The sequence below is a fragment of the Mastigoproctus giganteus genome, chromosome 13 (assembly GCF_048544385.1).
Source record: "Mastigoproctus giganteus isolate SK-2022 chromosome 13, ASM4854438v1, whole genome shotgun sequence".
In the NCBI taxonomy this organism is placed as follows: domain Eukaryota; kingdom Metazoa; phylum Arthropoda; class Arachnida; order Uropygi; family Thelyphonidae; genus Mastigoproctus; species Mastigoproctus giganteus.
Genome location: NC_143587.1, coordinates 169,282,117 through 169,298,698, shown reverse-complemented (window position 1 = coordinate 169,298,698; position 16,582 = coordinate 169,282,117). Strand labels below are relative to the sequence as shown.

The window sequence follows — 16,582 nt, the reverse complement described above, 5'->3', positions numbered from 1 at the left end:
GAGACTGCTGGTAGTCAATGTGGAACAAGTAAATACATGGGCTGTGTTAAGGTAGCTAAGAATAGCAACAGGTGCATGTATACTTGTGTGTACACCAATGCTAAGAGTTTGGTAAATAAATTTGATGAATTTGAGGTGTTGGTCAAAACATCAAATGCAGATATTGTTGGGATATCACAGAAGTGGTGTCACACAGATATAAGGAATGCCGAAATGGAATTTGGGTAGTACAATGTGTACAGGAAGGATGGACAAAATAGGAAGGGAGGAGGTGTTATGCTATTAGTTAAGAAACACAAAATTCAAGGAAGTACAGCCAATCGATATGGCTGGACAGTGCACTGTCGAGTCAGTTTGGTGTGACATAAGCACTGGGAAATGAAAATGGAGAGTAGGAGTGTGTTATAGGCCTAATGACTCTGATGATTATAATAAATAACTGTACAGGAAAATAGTGGGCCAGTAAATCAGTGTCTTATAATGGGGATTTTAATTTTAATTGGGTTCATCACTTACACACTAGCAAGGCTTTTGTGAATTTATTGGATGATTGTTTTCTACAGCAGCATGTTTGGGAGGCGACTAGAGGGATTAATACTCTTGATCTGATTATCAGTAGTGATCCTTCATGGATTAAGAATCTGCAGATAAAGGAACCACTAGGTGGCAGCGATCACAATGTGCTGAAGTGGGATTTACTCAAAGAGGTAACTACCATCAGGGGTAAAGGGAAGGGTTTTGCTTTTGTAAAGGTAACTACAGTGGTCTGAGACAGTATTTAAATTCTATGCGGTGGGACTAACAGATGATGTTACCAACAGCAAATTCAAAATGGAAAGCATGAAACAAATAATCTTGGAAGCTACTAGGCTTTTCATACTAGGTACCTCCGTAGCCAGGTGGGAAGGAGCAGCAGTGCGTAGCACACGCTTCTTGATTAGACTGGGGTTCGAGCCTGTCGCCACCAAATACGGAGGATGCGGAAAGGTCAGGGAATGACCACCGCATATCCCCGGAGCAATATGGCCTTAGTTGCTAATGCTCCTAAAACCAAAAACAACAACAAACAACAGCTTTTCATACTAAGAAATATTGTTCAAGGTTTAGGGGCCTAAATGGATGTCAGATGAACTAATTAGACATGTGGCAGAGAAGAAAAATGCATGGGATACATATAATTTAATTAACAGGTGACAGAAGCCTATGATAGATATAAGCTAGTCTGTAACCAAGTCACAAAGGAGGTTAGGCAGGCAAAGGCAGATTATGAGAAATCTTTGGCCAAGGATGCAAAGATAAACAGCAAAGAGTTCTTTACTTATGTAAACTCTAGAAGGAAAGGGATGAATCAGATTGGTCCACTTCATATAGATGATTCAACTGTTGATGATCCTACTCAGTACCTAACAAACTAAATGAGTATTTTGCATCTACATTTACACATGAGGTGTTAAACAAGGAGGGGAATGCTAGAAGTGATTAAAGTCTGGCAGTGAACTAGATGATTTTGTAATAACTAAGACCAAATTGGAGAAGAAATTGTTGAAGATAAAGATAAGAAAGGCACCTGTGGTGGATGGGATCTATCCAGTTATATTAAAGGAGCCAGCAAAGGAAGTAAGCGCAAATCCTTAGCCATAATTAAGAGAGCTTTCTAGGACTTAGGAGAGGAACCATGGACTGGAGATGTGCAAATGTGGCCCCAATTCACAAAGGAGGATCAAATGTGACACAAGTAATTACAGACCTAATAGTTTAACTTCTGTTCCAGGGAATTTAATGGAGGCACTGGTTAAAGAAGCACTACAGGATCAACTAGACAAGACTTTAGTTATAGCTCGGACACAGCATGGGTCTGTCCAGCATGGTATCTGTCCAATTTGATTGGATACTATGACGTTGTCACAAAGGAACTGTATGCAGGTAATAATTTTGATATCATATATTTGGATCTTAGAAAGTCTTTTGATACTGTTGCACATGGAAGACTGCTGCATTGGAGGCAATTTGCTGCTATGGATAAAGAGATGGTTGAGTGGGAGAAGACAGTGTGGTAATCAATGGGTACTGCCGTGGACTAACGTTATTAGTGGAGTCCCTCGGGGTTCAGTTTTGGGTCCATTGTTGTTTTCTGTATTAATGATATTGGTTATGGTATATCAGGGAAGTTTGCAGATGATACGAATAGCAGGGTTGTTAATGATAGAATTGACAGTATGCTCCTTCAAGAGAATCTAGAAACATTCAGCAGATGGACTGAGAGGTGGCAACTGAAGTTTAACATTGACAAATGTAAAGTACTACATATGGGAAACAGTAACCCCAGAGCAACGTATGAACTCTTTGGTACTACACTGACAGTGTTAGAGAGTATGAAAAGGACCTGGGGGTAATTGTGCAGTCAGATATGAAGTTTTCTAAGCAGTACAGATGGTGTGCAAGCATAGCTCATGGTGTCTTGTCAATGATATACAGGAATTTTTCTAGCAGGGATAAGGAAGTCATTATCCCCTTGTATAAGGCAATGGTCAGGCGACACCTTGAGTACTGTATACAGGTCTGGAGGCGTCATTTTAAGAAGGATGTAGAGCTGCTGGAACGAGTACAGAGAAGGGCAACAAGATTAGTGAATGAAACAAAAGGTTGCTCTTATAAAGAAAGGCTTAAGTTTTGCAAATTACAGTGTCTGGAGAATAGGCACCTGATCTGATTCAGGCGTATAAAGCCTTGAATGGTTTGGGCATGCCCAATGCTTCCTCTTGCTCAGAATAATTGCCTGAGAAGGCGTAATTTCAAATTGAGGAAAGACAGTTATAGGATAGATGTGTGAAAGTTTGCCTTTAGTCAGCGGGTGGTTGATTGCTTGAACAAACTTCCATCTGTCGTAGAAGTTGATAGCTTAAATAAATTGAAGACAGAACTAGATAAACATTTGGAGCAAGTGGATAAAATGAGAAGGTTTTTATTTATTATTTGTTTTTTTGGCTGCTGCTGTATATGCTTGCTTTTTGCATCATGTGCCTTTACTAATGCTAATGCTCTCTTGGTAAGAGCACCCCTTTGTTTTCCTCATTTGCATAAATTTTTAATGCTGCTGCTACATTTGAAAAAGTATATGTAAAATTGTTTTTGAAATTATATTGTAACACTTCAAATGCAATATTTTTTTCTTTTATATAAATTTGAAGTACTCTAAATTCTTGAAATAATGCTAAACCATCAATATCAGACTCATTATGATGAATGTCACTTAATTTATTAAGTAAATCTTTGCAAATATTTAAGAAATCATTATATTACCATTTTTTTTTTTTTTAAATTCACAAATATTACAAAATATTTTAAATATTTCTGCATGTTCTTTCATATTTCTAAACTTTTGAGTTAATGAAAAAGAAAAATTTAATTTGTGGATCCTGAATAGCTTTCCCTCTATGTTCATAATTGAAATGATGTCTTTTCAAACTTTTCCTTACAGTGCTTACTTCTGGAAACGAAGCATCAATGCCAGCGATAGTAGCCATATAATACCTGAATTGAGAATTTTTTGGAATGCTTCCTCTGTTCTATTTTCTTGAAAATATTCAGCAATTTCCTATTGGTAGGGGTTTGAGGCAAGGATGTTCCATATCCCCCATACTATATGATTTATATGCAGAAGCACCAGTGAAAGAGTTCAAAGAAGAGCAAAAGGTGGTGTAAGAGCAGGAAGGGAGAAGATAAGATTTGCAGATGACTAGATATTGTTTGCTAATAATGAAGATTATTATCGAATTACTGTGGACACAGAGTGAAACGGAGACAGAATAAATTATGATAAGTTTGGTAATAGGAAAAACACATACATATATTAGATTAGATACATACAAAAAGCTTTTGGTTATTTTTGTTAACCTTCCTCAGTCAAACTGACAGTTAAGAATGGAACATCAGGGCGAGAACTGCCAATCATGTAAATGAACTGCATGATTAATTGTTGGATGTTGAAGCCTGTGGTTGTGATGCATGTGGACGTTGCCAACGTTTGTGTCATTAATCAAAATGGTTGTTTCAATGATAGGGTGGATACGACATGCACTGCTCCTGTTGACCGAGGTATTGGAGCATGTGATGTTCAGTGACTCCAACCAGGTGCGTCTTTGATAGTGGTGGGACCTATCCACAATCACGACATCACAGTGTGGGTCAATGTTGTGGTGAGTTGCCCAAATTGTGTTCAGCAATAGTCGAGTGTTCTACATCAGCTAAGCAGATTGCTCTTTTGTGTTCTAAAAGACATTTTCCAAGCCGTCTCCCAGTTTCCCTAATGTAGCAGCTACTGCAGTCACAGCAAGAGATGCTGTCTACCGCATCTGTTGCCATGACACAGGCTTCAACATCCAACAATTAATCACACAGTTCATGTACATGATTGGCAGTACATGCCCTCACGTTCCACTTTTAACTGACATATGTAGGAAGGTTAACAAAAATAACCGAAAGCCTTTTGTATGTATCTAATCTAATATATGTATGCATTTTTCCTATTATTAAACTTGTCATAATTTATTCTGTCTCCATTTCACTCTGTCCACAGTAATTCGATATTAATAATGAATCCAGAGTGCACAGGCCTCTTTAATCATAATAAGGAAGAATTATAGAGCTCCTTGGACATCTTGAACAGCACAATAAATGAGTAAAATATGAAGATTAATAGCAATAAAATCAAGGTAATGTTAATTTCAAAGCGGCCAAGAAGAAGAATCAATACAACATTAGATGGAATAATATTGTAACAGGTTGACAGATACAGATACTTGAAGCATAATGACGCAGAAATTAGGAAAAGCCTGGAAGAAATAAAAACAAGAATTACAATGGGAAAGAAGTATTTAGTAATAGAAAAGAACTATTCAGAAGAAATTTCAAGGAGGAATTAAGAAAGCAAATGATGAAAACATTAATATGGACTGTTGTACTATATGCCTCCGAGACATGGACACTGGGAAAGAGGAGATTAGATGCCTAGAGGCTTTCGAGATGTGGGTGTGGAAGAGAATGGAAAGGATGAAATGGATGGACAGAGTGAGAATGAGATTTTGCAAAAGTAGAAGAGAGAATGTTTGTAAAGAATTAAGGAGACAAAATAACTTTATAGGACATGTGTTGAGAACAGAAAGCATGCTGAGGAAAGAGATTGAAGGGTAGATGTGTGGGAAGAGAACTGTTGAGATAAGGAGAATTGGAATGATGGATTGGACAGTAAGAGGAAATTATGCAGGAATTAAAAGTATAGCACAGGACAGAGAAACATGGCATCAATGAAACCTTGAACCTGACAAAGAACTTGAAGTAAAAGAAGATTTTATAACTGCAAAATATAGATATAAAACAGATCCTTACAGTACTTACTTCTGGAAACAAAGTGTCAATGCCAGTGATAGTAGCTGTATTAATAGCTGAACTGGATAAGTAAATTAATGTGTCTTCAATTTCATGTGCTCTATTTATTTCAAATGAATTATTTGCCTATCGTGTTGAATACTAGTAAACAATGGAAGTCACGCTGATTGTAGAAAACCAATCAGATGACCAGTGTGATTTCTGGGTATGTGGGACAAGCTGTTGGATAGATTTTAAGAGTAACACTAAGTTGCAGCATGGTAATCCCTTTGGCTCTTAATTCGTGCTTAGCAGCACTAATTGACTCAATAGGTGCGAACAGTGCGTTCCCGGTAAAGTCTCTCGTAATCATTCATTATAGAAATTTTCTTCGTTCTACTGAAACTATTATAAATATAATTACCCAGGAGCATTAAAAAATTGCTAAATATCAAATTTCTCTATAAAGAAGTTCTTTAAACAGAGGTCTGACTTCTATATGTTAAATTTTTTTGCCACCCTCCTGAACTGCAATGGGTATGAGAAGCAGACACTGCTTCTCAAGCATGGGTGTTGCATTATCTGCACATCAGGACTTCAAGTGCTGGCTGGTAAGCACTTCCTTTGAATCCTATGGTCATATTTTGTACACTTGGTTTCCATTACCATAGGCTAAGACCTGCTGAAATTCTTGTCATTGAGCTGAACCTGACCTCTGATATCAAAAAAGGGAAAGAAAGAGTAGTGAATGTACTAATGAATATTTGATAACTCCTCTGGAATGCTGAAAATAAAGACACACATAACCATAAAATTTATTCCAAATGTAATCTTATTATAAACTCTAAAATCAGAAAGTGCTTCTAGCCTGGTACTTATGTTACATTCCTGTTAGCAGGCCATTTAAAGAAAGATTAGCCAATCAAGGTATCAGTGATACACAAACCTACTGCTGAGAGGAACCTGAGACCTAGTTTTTATTCCTAGTCAGCAGCAAATGTGCTGCTGAAACATTTGCTTATGCATATTCGCAGGCAATAGAAAATAACATTGAAAGTAACACTGCCACTATGATATCCAGCTGATTGAGATTGGTGTCTCTTCTCTCCTCATTCTGACAGAGATTCACAGATTCTTGAAAGAACATTTGATAAATTATCCCCCCCCCCCATATTGGTCATCTACCAGCACAGACCTATGGGTTTTCTGTTAGGGTGACTGGTAATCTCTGCTTGTATCTTCTGTGCTGTTCAACCACATGCCAGTTGGTTTTTGGATTGGTTGTTATAGGTGCATGGGCCCAGTCACAAGAATCATGCATGGGACCTAGACTTTATAGTTTTGCTACTGATGTACTCCCACCTACTAGAAGGTTCTTCATCAAGAAGATGTGATAGTTGGGAAGTATGAGCAGTATATTTCTATGCTGGAAGATTATAGTAACATTTTGATAATGCAGTATCATCAAAGAAATACATGAAAATTTCTGTAAAACAGATACATTTTGCTTGCCATAATACTGTTGAAAAAAAGGAGGGTCCCACTAGGGCTTTGTCTTGTATCCTGTCCACACATTACTTTGGATGGTAAATGTGTGTTGCCTCAGTCCACATTGTCTGTTCATCAGTCCCTATCTTAAGTCACATCTATTGATATACCCACCCAATAAGATAAAATAACATAGCCTGTCATGAACTGAAGGCCTTGCGTGGTTGGAATTTGTTACTTGCTAAAGTAATAAATTCAAACCACACAAGAACTTGAAGTTACTTGAAAAACAAGTACTTCAAGTTACTTGTCTTTTTTTTAGCATTAGCATTAGTAGAGGCATCCGATGCAAGAAAGCAAGCTTATGCAGCATCAGCCAAAAAAAAAAAAAAAAAACCCACTTCCACTTCACCCCTCTGTTCGTTCAAAATACCTGTCCAGCTGAGCCTTAAACTTATTTAGGCTATCAACCTCCACCACAAGGGATGGAAGTCTGTTCCACCAACCAACCACCCGCTGGCTAAAGGCAAATTTCCGCACGTCTATCCTACATCTGTCTTTCCTCAATTTGAATTTATGCCCTCTCAGGTGATTTTTCTGAGCTAGAGGAAGAATCCCATCAGCATTGAGCATGCTTAAACCATTCAAGGCTTTATACACCTCTATCAGATCACCTCGCTGGTGCCTAGTCTCCAGACACTGTAATTTGCAAAACTTAAGCCTTTCTTCGTAAGAGCACCCCTTTGTTCCATTCACTAATCTTGTTGCCCTTCTCTGTACTCGTTCCAGCAGCTCTACATCCTTCTTGAAATGAGGCCTCCAGACCTGTATACAGTACTCTAGGTGTGGCCTGACCATTGCCTTATACAATGGAATAATCACCTCCTTATCCCTGCTGGAAAAATTCCTGTATATCATTGACAATACTCCATGAGCTACTCTTGCAGCCCGTCTGCACTGCTCAGAGAACTTCATATCTGCCTGCACAACCACCCCCAAGTCCCTTTCATTCTCTACCACTGTCAGTGTAGTACCACAGAGTTGATACGTTGCTCTGGGGTTGCTGTTTCCCATGTGTAGTACTTTACATTTGTCAATGTTAAACTTCATTTGCCACCTCTCAGCCCATCTGCTCAACCTTTCCAGATCCTGTTGCAGTTTTTCCTCTCATTAGCTAAATTACTATGCAGTTCAGTAATTATCTAGCATTTCCCAGACTGGGGTCTGTAGACCAGTTCCAGGGGGCTCAGGAAATGGACCCTTTGAAACTGGTCAAATGATCATTCTGTGTATAGCAAATTGATGATAAATAAAGTTATTATTATATATTTATGTAAAAATAAGAATAAAGTTAAGTTTTTTTCAACATAAAAGTTTGAATTTTTTTTTCAGAAAACCTAGTTACAGCAATACCTGGCTTAGCACAGCTTCAAACAGCACAGGTGTCACTATAACACAGTTTTCAATTAAGTTTAAGTCAAAAATTTACTGTACATATTCATTCAATAGCCTAGACCAGCAATTCCCAAACTGCGATCTGCAGACCCCTGGCGATCTGCAGACCAGTTCCAAGGGGTACTTCAAGTACCCCTTGGAACTGGTTTGCAGATCCCCAGGGGTCTGCAGATTGCAAGGGGTACTTGGAGTACTTGAAGTACCAAGGGGTACTTAAAGTACCCCTTGGTACGCGAAATGACCCCTGGAACTGGTTAAATTATTCGTTCTGTGTATAGCAAATTGATGATAAATAAAGTTATTATTACATATTTATGTAAAAATAAAGTTGAGTTGTTTTAAACATAAAACTGAATTTTATTTTCAAAAAATCCAGTGTACACACACACACACACACACACACACACACATATATATATATATATATATATATATATATATATATATATATATAAAAATAGTGTAGGACAGTTTAAAGACATTACAAGATATAAGTTGTGGCTTGGGTATGCCCGGGATCGCAAACCCGTTCCTATAGTAGGACCCTGAACTGAATTTGAATCTTACCTTAGCGTGAACTTAAGTACATTTAAATGAATTTAACTATATGTATATATATATAAAAAAAAAAAAATTATACACTGTAATTTGCAAGCCGGTGGGTACAAATTTTCTACGCCGTAAGACACCAAGAATGCAAAGTGTATACTATGTACATATATACATGGCACTAAATATGACAATTATATTGAAACAATAGGTTCAGAAAACAAATTTTTGAAATTAATTATGCTTATCGCTTTCCTGAAGTGATATTTCAGGTAAGCAATAGGGAAAATATTATTAATCAACTTGCCGTACAACGCTGTTATGCCTGTTTTGCAATAGTAATAAAGTTTTTATTACTATTGCAAATATAAGCAATCCTTAGACATTGCGATAAAATTATATTAGACATTGCACCGATTTTGATATATTAGATCTCCAGTTTGTAAGGCTGACTACATTAAAATTAAATGTCTCTTTTATTATATACGTTTACGTCTATATTATTATTATGGAATATTTCTATATGAAGATCCAAGTAATTTGCTATAGTATCGGAACTATTAGTTTTTTCTAATAAAAGTTCTACTGGATATAATTTACTGTAATCCTGGACAAAATGTGGACAATTAAAAACACATAGATCATCTATGTATCTGTATATAAGTAGGTTATCCTGGAATGCTCTTTCTGTATAATATAGATAAAAGGTTTGCGATTATGCTTGATGCTGGACTTCCCATAGGGGTGCCAGTTACTTGCAAGTATAACAATGTTCCGTCATATACATAATTATTAAAGATGCATAATTTTATTAGAGTATCCCAATAGGTTAAATCAACCTTTATAGCATTTTTATTTTCCAAATATAGTTTCTGGAGAACGACTTTTAAATTATCAAGATTAATGCTCGTTAATAGACTGTTAAAGTCAAATGTTTGTATTTGTTGAATATTGTTATTTTTTTATTGCATTTATAATCGGGAAGTTATTATAATAGTTTTATTTAAGTTATTTAATAAAATTTTAAGTAACATTTCTAATGTTTTTCTGGGAAATTTAGCATAACTATCTCTACATGATGTTATGAATCTAAAAGCAATAGGTGATTTATGAAATTTGGGTATGCCGTATATAAACGGAAATTTTAGGTTATTATACTTTAACTTTAATTGTTTATGCAATGCAATTAATTTTTTGATTATTATATTAGAGGAAGATGTTATCTGTTTATATGTATGGCTAACTGTAGTTCCAATCTAATCTACCTATTAATAAATCTACCTTTAAAAAATTGTTATATCTAGATTTACTAAAATACTGCATAAGATCAGCATACAAATATAACATACCAGTTGAGGCATACCATATGTGGTTATTTAAAATGCTTAATATCATATCTAACAAATATAATCAGTTGAAATTCATACAGGATAATCTACATAATACCAAATTAATAAATAGGCAGCTCAAAGATATACATGAACATTTTGTAATTACTCCTGTTGACAAAGCTGCTTGCAATTATGCAATCATATGTAAATCATATTATATAGAAATTATAAAAAATGAACTACAGTCTAGCCATACATATAAACAGATAACATCTTCCTCTAATATAATAATCAAAAAATTAATTGCATTGCACAAAAAATTAAAGTTAAAGTATAATAACCTAAAATATCCGTTTATATATGGCATACCCAAATTTCATAAATCACCTATTGCTTTTAGATTCATAACATCATGTAGAGATAGTTATGCTAAATTTCCCGGAAAAACATTAGAAAAGTTACTTAAAATTATATTAAATAACTTAAATAAAACTATTATAATAAATAATAACTTACCGATTATAAATGCAATAAAAAATAACAATATTCAACAAATACAAACATTTGACTTTAACGGTCTATTTACGAGCATTAATCTTGATAATTTAAAAGTCATTCTCCAGAAACTATATTTGGAAAATAAAAATGCTATAAAGGTTGATTTAACCAATTGGGATACTCTAATAAAATTATGCATCTTTAATAATTATGTATATGACGGAACATCGTTATACTTGCAAGTAACTGGCACCCCTATGGAAAGTCCAGCATCAAGCATAATCGCAAACCTTTATCTATATTATACAGAAAGAGCATTCCAAGATAACCTACTTATATACAGATACGTAGATGATCTATGTGTTTTTAATTGTCCACATTTTGTCCAGGATTACAGTAAATTATATTCAGTAGAACTTTTATTAGAAAAAACTAATAGTTCCGATACTATTGCAAATTACTTGGATCTTCATATAGAAATATTCCATAATAATAATATAGATGTAAACGTATATAATAAAAGAGACACATTTAATTTTAATGTAGTCAGCCTTACAAACTGGAGATCTAATAAATCAAAATCAGTGCATGCTAATATAATTTTATCACAATGTCTAAGGATTGCTTATATTTGCAATAGTAATAAAAACTGTTCAGCGGGCATAATAGCGTTGTACGGCAAGTTGATTAATAATAATTTCCCTATCGCTTAACTGAAAATATCAATTCAGGAAAGTGATAAGCATAATTAATTTCAAAAATTTGTTTTCTGAACCTATTGTTTCAATATAATTGTCATATTTAGTGCCATGTATATATAGTGTACATAGTGTACACTTTGCATTCTTGGTGTCTTACGGTGTAGAAAACTTGTACCCACTGGCTTGCAAATTACAGTGTATCATTTTTTTTTTATTTTATATATATATATATATATATACACACATATAAATTCATTTAAATGTACTTAAGTTCACGCTGAGGTAACATGCAAATTCAATTCAGGGTCCTACTATAGGAACGGGTTTGCGATCCCAGGCATACCCAAGCCACAACTTATATCTTGTAATGTCTTTAAACTCTCCTACACTCTATTTTTTTTACTCCGAAATTATTAGGGCAATCCGAGGACATAGGAGAAACTATTTTTTGCCTTTGTGGAGTTCAGGTTCTATTATTCCTGCTCCTTTAGTTTTTCTTCTTACTATCTGCATGTTTCTCTTTGCATTAACTTAAATTTAATTATTTATTTATATTTATTTTTACCGTATCCATCACATAGGGGGCACCACATATTATTTTGATGACTATTACATTATGTCCTAGATACAGTAAATATGTAGTATGTATTATATATTTAATCTTATTTTAATCATTAAATTAAGTTCTCTGTCGGGTCAATGATGATTAATATATGCTTACATTTATATTTTACTTAGCATTAGCATTAGTAGAGGCATTTGATGCAAGAAAGCAAGCTTATGCAGCATCAGCCAAAAAAAAAAAAAAATAAATAATAAATAAATAAATAAAAAATAACCACTTCCACTTCACCCCTCTGTTCGTTCGAAATACCTGTCCAGCTGAGCCTTAAACTTATTTAGGCTATCAACTTCCACGACAAGGGATGGAAGTCTATTCCACCAACCAACCACCTGCTGGCTAAAGGCAAATTTCCTCACGTCTATCCTACATCTGTCTTTTCTCCATTTGAATTTATTCCCTCTCAGGTGATTATTCTGAGCAAGAGGAAGAATCCCATCAGCATTGAGCATGCTCAAACCATTCAAGTCCTTATACACCCCTATCAGATCACCTCGCTGGTGCCTAGTCTCCAGACACTGTAATTTGCAAAACTTAAGCCTTTCTTTGTAAGAGCACCCCTTTGTTCCATTCACTAATCTTGTTGCCCTTCTCTGTACTCGTTCCAGCATCTCTACATCCTTCTTGAAATGAGGCCTCCAGACCTGTATACAGTACTCTAGGTGTGGCCTGACCATTGCCTTATACAAGGGAATAATAACCTCCTTATCCCTACTAGAAAAATTCCTATATATCATCGACAATACACCATGAGCTACTCTTGCAGTGCAGCCCATCTGCACTGCTTAGAAAACTTCATATCTGCCTGCACAACCACCCCCAGGTCCCTTTCATTCTCTAATACTGTCAGTGTAGTACCACAGAGTTGATACGTTGCTCTGGGGTTGCTGTTTCCCATATGTAGTACTTTACATTTGTCAATGTTAAACTTCATTTGCCACCTCTCAGCCCATCTGCTCAATCTTTCCAGATCCTGTTGCAGTGGCATAGTGTCAGTAGTGTCCTTGACAACCCTGCCAACCTTCGTATCGTCTGCAAACTTGGACATTAAGCTTGATATACCATCATCAATATCATTTATAAATACAGAAAACAATAATGGACCCAATTCTGAACCCTGAGGGACTCCACTAATAACATTAGTCCATGCTGAGCAGTGTCCATTGATTACCACTCTCTGTCTTCTCCCCCTCAACCACCCCTTTATCCATAGCAGCAATTTGCCTCCAATGCTACACTGCTCCAATTTGTGCAGCAGTCTTCCATGTGCAACAGTATCAAAAGCCTTTCTATGATCCAAGTATATAATATCAAAGTTATTCCCTGCATTCAGTTCTTTTGTGACTGCCCCTTCCCCTTAACAAAACCATGCTGTGTCTGAGCTATAACTGAAGTCTTGTCTAGATGATCCTGCAGTGCTTCTTTAACCAGTGCCTCCATTAATTTTCCAGGATCAGAAGTTAAACTCACAGGTCTATAATTACTTGTGTCGCCCATGATCCTCCTTTGTGAATTGGGGTCACATTTGCACATCTCCAGTCCATGGGTACTTCCTCTGAGTCCAAAAAAGCTCTCATTATTATGGCTAAGGGTTTGCTTACTTCCTTTGCTGCCTCATTTAATATAACTGGATAGATCCCATCCACCCCCAGGTGCCTTTCTTGTATTTATCTTCAACAATTTCTCCTCCACTTTACTCTCAGTTATTACAAGATTCTCTAGCTTACTGCCAGAGTTGAATACATCTCTGGCATTCCCCTCGCTGAATAACTCCTCATGTGTGAATGTCGATGCAAAATATTCATTCAGTTTGTTAGCTACCTGAGCAGGATCATCAACAGTTGACCAATCGATATCAAGTGGACCAATCTGATTCATCCCCTTCCTTCTAGAGTTTACATAAGTAAAGAACTCTTTGATGTTTTTCTTTGCATCCCTTGCCAAAGATTTCTCATAATCTGCCTTCGCCTGTCTAACCTCCTTTGTAACTAGGTTACAGATAAGCTTCTGTGTCACGTGTTAATTTGTATGTATCCCATGCATTTTTCTTCTCTGCCATATGTCTCATTAGTTCATCTGACATCCACTTAGGCCTAAACCTTGAACAATATTTCTTAGTTGGTATGTAAAGCCTAGTAGCTTCCAAGATAAGTTCTTTGAATGCTTCCCATTTTGAATTTGCTGTTCTTAACATTATCAGTTGGTCCCACTGTATAGAATTTAAATACTGACTCAGTCCATTGTAGTTGCCTTTACGAAAGCAATAACCCTTCCCTTTACCCCTAATGGTAATTACCTCTGAGTAAATCCCACTTCAGCACACTGTGATTGCTGCCACCTAGTGGTTCATTTACCTGCAGATTCTTAATGCATGAAGAATCACTACTGATAATCAAATCAAGAGTATTACTCCCTCTAGTTGCCTTCCGAACATGCTGATGTAGAAAACAATCATCCAATAAATCCACAAAAGCCTTGCTAGTGTGTGAGTGACTAGCCCCCAAATTCCAGTCAATATCTGGGAAATTAAAATCCCCCATTATAAGAGACTCTGATTTACTACTCTCAGTTTTGATCTCCCAATGCTTACCCCCAGGGGCTCACATCTGGTGAGTATGGGCTTGGCACACCCAGGGTCCTGAGCTGGATATCATCATTCTTCTCTTTTTTGGTGATTCCCTTCTACTTCTGACTCTCTCTCTGTCTCCCTCCCCCCCTCTCTCATGGTAACTTGGAATTTTTTTTTGGCCGGTGTAGCATAAGCCTCAGGCTTCCTTGCACTATGTGGCTAGTATTAATAATAATAATAATAATAATAATAATAATAATAATATGTCACACCAAACTGACTCGACACTGCACTGTCCAGCAATGTCGACTGGCTTCACTTCCTTGGATTTCATGTATTTCTTAACTAATAGCATAACTCCTCCTCCCTTTCTATCCTTTCTGTAGACATTGTACTCCCCAAATTCCAGTTTTGCATTCCTTATATCTGTGTGACACCACGTCTCTGAAATCCCAACAATATCTGCCTTTGATGTTTTGAGCAATACCTCAAATTCATTAAATTTATTTACTAAACTCCTGGCATTGGTGTATACGCAAGTATACATGCACCTGTTCTTTTTCTTAGCTCCCCTAACACAACCTATGTGTTTATTTGTACCCCAATGATTCCCAGCAGTCTCTGAAATATCCTGCATCTTATTTTCCAGGCTGCGGCTCATTCCAATAGAAGCAGTGCAAGAATCACTTTCAGCTCTTCCAGTGGCTACTTATATTGCTTACATTTGATTCTAATAATTCTAAAATTTATTTACATTTGATTTATATTTGGCCTATACTTGTTTATATTTGATTTAGATTTAAATTACTTAGCACATATACAGAAACAGAGAACCTCTTGTTGTTTTTTGCCTTCAGTCTGGGTGGTTGGCCCCAGTTGAAGTCATCTAGATTGTCGGTAAAAAGCGATAATAATTTTTTTTTTTTTTTTGCATTTTCTTAAGTCCCTGATAGTATTATTATTTGATTGATTTACTTTTTCTATTATCCTTATATTTTATTTATATATATATATATATATATATATATATATATATATATATATATAGGGGGTCTGCGAATTTTATTTAATTTTTGAAGGGGTATAGATCTCAGTATTTCGGGAACAACTGGCCTAGACAGGTACTATGTTGTCATAGCCTAGGTACAGTACATACAGGGTGTCCCAAAAATATTGGTAAAAACATTTAGTGGAGGTAGGTAACATCTAAAGGAATGTGAATCGCATAGGAACCCATAACCGGAAATTGCACAGGAAACTAGTAGCAGAGGAACAAGAAGCAGAAATGACACAAGACAGTAATTAGTGGCAAACATTTATTTGACATAATAATATTAACAATGGAGTACGAAATGGATGCATTTCATGATGTTACAACAGATGCTCGAAGGTTCCACCACGAGACGAGATGCGTGCGTGACACAGAGGCAGCATGGATTGGCGGACACGGTCGAACACACCTGGAATTTCTTTGACAGTAGCAGCAGTGCAGATGAATCTCGCCACGAGATCCATTTCCATCTCCACAGGCGATTCATACATGATAGAATCAAGGGCCCCCACAGAAAGAAATAAAGGCTCGATAAATCAGGTGAGCTTGGGGGCCAGGCAACGGGTCCACCACAGCCAATCCATCGACACCCAAAACGCCTGTTCAAATGGTCATGAACACACCTTCCATAATGGGCAGGCGCCCCTTCATGTTGAAACCAAATGTTGCATCTCACATTTCCTGGAACATTGTCAAGTAACCCTGGTAGAACATGTTCAAGAAAGATCCGATATTTAGTGGAGTTGATGCGGGATGGTAACAGGTATGGGCCGACTAAGTAGTCACCGACCATACCTGCCCACACATTTATTGCGAAGCGATGTTGTGCCACATGGGGGTGCACACCATGTGGGCCCTCTGCTAATCCATACACTAGGTGCATGTCTGCCAGCTCACAGTTCGTATATCGATGCATGCTCTTCTTGCGGCGACTACTGCTTGAATGAGTAAACC

The 16,582-nt window shown here is 36.5% G+C and overlaps 1 protein-coding gene across 1 annotated transcript in view; it reads left to right on the top strand.

The window, feature by feature from the left end:
- Positions 1 to 16,582, top strand: part of LOC150076598 (uncharacterized) — a 461,481-nt gene that overhangs the window by 216,139 nt on the left and 228,760 nt on the right. The gene's annotated exons all lie outside the window — the stretch shown is intronic.